We start from the raw sequence: 3,903 nt of genomic DNA, 5'->3' as shown, positions 1-3,903 counted from the left end.
TTTTTGGCTTTACTCCCTTTTTTCTTTCTTTACTTAGGTTTTCCTAGTATGAAAAATGACCAAATCTTGCCTATGAGATTCATGGGGGGTGGGGGGAGGAGGAGTGATTTTAACAGACTAAATGCTTCTGATTTGTTTTGAGATATGATCATCAAATCCACCTTAAACACATGTATGGCAGATTGGTAATCACAGCCTGAACCTCTGATTAATCAGCTGAGGCAAGTGTGGGGTCAGCTGTGGGAGCACAGGTGAGAGTGATGTAGCTGTGCTCCCGGAAGGGGTAGAGGTCGACTCCATCCCCTCTGAGACCTCATTTAAGGGCTGACTCCCACTGAGGCAGCATCTCTTGGAGATTGCTCTCCAGTGAGGACTGCCCCAGCTTCTTCAGCCAAGGCACCGCCACTGGTGAGTTTTCCTTTGCTTATTCCTTCTGTACATTTGTTACCATCTGTATATTAACAACCAATACAAACGCAATAAGGTTTTGTTGGTAGCTTCAAAAGTAAAGCCAAAACTGAAGAGGTAAACTGTGTAGTTCAAATATATAGTCAAGTTTTAGGATAACTTAAAGTGGACAGAATTGCTTTTAGATTTATTTCTGTATGCGTTTCTGTTTTCAGCTTTAAATATGGTTCTCCAATTTGTCTTGGTCACTTGATGGCAAGTACTGTAAATTAGGGCCATTCACTTGAGTGTAAAATTGATTAAATGTCAGCTTGAGTCATCAAATTTTTGTCATTAGTTTTTAAACATGACATGCTACCATCCCACGTTAGGAGCAAAGACATTTTGCCCTGCTTTTTACAAGAGTTTCTCAGAAATACAGTATATGACAAATGTGCTGTCACCTAGCTGACGTGGCGAAGGTATCAGTCTCAAGGGATCAGCCAAGGTAACAAATAGCACTTGCTGACGTCTTTATCCAGAGAGATGGAGTTTGTGAGGTTCTGCTGTTGCACAAGGGTTGCTGTGTAGATCTGCACTTCTGCTGTGGGACATTCCTCAAATGGAACCAGCCTTTGCAAGTTGCATCTCATCCCTGTGTTTTAATGACAGGTGCGGATAATGGAAGCATGGCTGATATTTAGTGAGTTTTCACTGCTCACAGCCTTCTGTTTTGTAGGCTGCTGACTTGAGAAGTCTGCAGTAGTTTGGTTGTGTTTAGGTTTCTCTTGCATGACTGCGTAGGAAGTAGGTTTTACTAATTGTTTTTAGTCAGAATGAAGAGGAATTTATTTTCTGTTGCTGTGACTTGTGCAATGATGTAACTTGGCATTGCATTTGTGCATTTTTCTAAGAGAAATATAGAGTTGTCCATTAGAAACACTTGAGTAGTATCTAATTGGATGTTTTGTAAGGATTTTGCTTACTGGCAGATGGATGATATGACACATGTAACGTATATGCAGTATTGCCTACTGTAGGCATTAAAATCATGAGTCAGACCCTTAAAAGTCTCGAGAGTGATTAAGAAAATGTGAAGATTAACTCCCGTTCTTTGAGCCCCTAGGGTAACGTGAGTCAGGCTTACAACAAGAATTGCTCAAGACTTCAGCAAAGAAAGTTGAGTTGTTCTGCCAAACACATGTGTTTGAGAGCTTAGTCTTTAGCAGAGTAACAACAACAACAACAAAAAAAGGAAGCACCAACCCGCAACACAAAACCTTGCAAGTCTGGCAATAAAACGATGATTTGGCAGTGCTCTAATGGAACAGGATGCTATTAATCTGAAAATAATCAGAGGCTGAATTTATTTGCGAACATCTGTGAGGACATAACACAAGGCTCGGATAGCAAGGTTTTCCGGGTAGGGCAGCTATATCTGCTAATCTACTAAACAGTCTGCCTTTGCCAAAGGCATAAATCTAAATTTGTGGATTCATTTTTTTTTTTTTACTTGTTTGGAATGACTATTAATAAAACGAGAGATAAATTGCTTACCAAAGTAATAGAATTGCTTTGTGCATGATGATGAAGCTGATGGAATTGTGCATTGGAAGAAAGCAAGAAGTAAGATGTGGATTCCACTGCTTGTGCAAGAGTAATATGTTGTTTATGTTGTTAAACCCACTTGTTGATTTATTTGTCTCTCTCTGGTTACAATGTAAGAAACAACAAATTGTAACTCTTGTCTTAGGCCCAGATCTGTCAAAGACGGTGGGTATCTGAAGGGCGATCCAGGCTGGGGTCAGTTCTTTGCAAGCAGAAGGAAGTCTATTTCCAAAGCAGATGGCAACCTGCATGCTTGGAGATACCTAAGTTTCTCAAGGGAATATATCAAATACTAGAAAGCTGAACTGAGCTCTTTGCACCTGTGTCAAGTTTGCAAGGCCATTTGGGTGGTAGAGCCTCTGCTGGAGGATGTCTATGTCCTGCCATAGGCAGTGTCAGCTACCCTACAAGAAGAGTAAACACTGCAATGAAAACTATGAGGAGCAGGGACTGGAAATGCTGTAGCAAATGGGAGTCCAAAAAGAGGTACTGAGCCTCAACTTTTCCATCGCTGCTTGGAGAGATTTTAGGGTGAAGAGCTCCACAAAGATATGAAGACATACACTTAGATGAGATGATCCCTCCCTGTACTGTAATTCAAAATAACTTCAAGCATACTAGAACTTTTACTTAATGCTTTTGTTCTACAGTGTTTAGGGGATTTTTGTAAATGCGTCACCTGTGCTCTGAGCTTGATGTAGGATACTATGGTACTACTGTACCTACTTATTACAAGAGCATTCAGAAACCTCTGAAGTAAGGAAAGAGAAACAAGGTGAAAAAGTGCATAGAGAGTGTGAAGAGTAATGATTAACTGTGGAAGGAGAGAACTGGCAAATAACAGGTTCATCTGCACACAGTCCATGGTTTAAGGCAAAGAACAGGTGAAAGAAACTAATATATGTTATTATATATATATATATAGGTGAAATAAAAATAGGTGAAATTCACCCTGTGGATTTGCTTGCTTTTCCTGCAGCATTTAGTTTGTGTTGGCTGGTGTCCTGGTAGGCATAGTCAATCAGTGAAACTTTAGGATCTTGGAGTGAAGATCCTTTACTGTATGCTATCAGTTCTTGCTGGGGCACCGATAAAGCTGATGATGCTTAGGGGGAAATCACCTCTAGTTTAAGTGCCCTCTCATTGTAGGATTGTTGATCTCCAGTTCCACAAGACTTTTAAATGCTTGCATAAATCATTGTTCTTTTCAGGAGTGTGTAACTCAAAAACAGTAGAGGGTACAACGTGGATTCAGTTTTGCCCTTCTTCTCACCTTGCCCTGTTGCACTGGTGAGAAATCAGCCATAAATGAGACATACTTCTATCAGCACTATGGGGATTTAAGTCTTATAATCACCAAATCTCAGTATGACTGACGTAGGAAGAGACCTTGGGGTCCGCCCAGCCCAACCAACCACTCAACAGGAGCCACCCAGAGGCTGCCACCTATGAGGACTTCCATAGTCAATCACACATTGGAGCTGGACAGAGAGCGGGCAGACTGACTGACTTGGAACCAGTGATAAGAGCTAGAAAATATCAGAATCTGTCTGTTCCTCAAGGTTACCTAGAGCACACGTGAACTGGGAGTGGATGACATAAGGAATTGGGCTTCCCTCATTGGGAAGATAGCAGGGAGACTTGTGCATCAGCAGTGCACTCGGTGAAATCCCATAGTAGTGTAGTGATGGGACTTGAGTTGTACAGGGGAGCATACAGAAATGCTGAGGAACTGCTCAGAAGCATAGTAAGTGAAGGTTTTGTGATCCTATAACATATGCTGTCAAAACTGGAGTGGGTGTATGCTTCTCTGTTACTATTGATGAAATTATGAATTATACTTAAGGGAAAAAGGTCACTTTCTGGAATTATACAGATAGAATTTGATTGATATTCAGAAAAAGAGTG

Source organism: Excalfactoria chinensis, chromosome 1 (genome assembly GCF_039878825.1).
Source record: "Excalfactoria chinensis isolate bCotChi1 chromosome 1, bCotChi1.hap2, whole genome shotgun sequence".
Lineage (NCBI taxonomy): Eukaryota > Metazoa > Chordata > Aves > Galliformes > Phasianidae > Excalfactoria > Excalfactoria chinensis.
The sequence above is the reverse complement of the archived record's forward strand: the minus strand, read 5'-3'. Positions refer to the sequence as shown.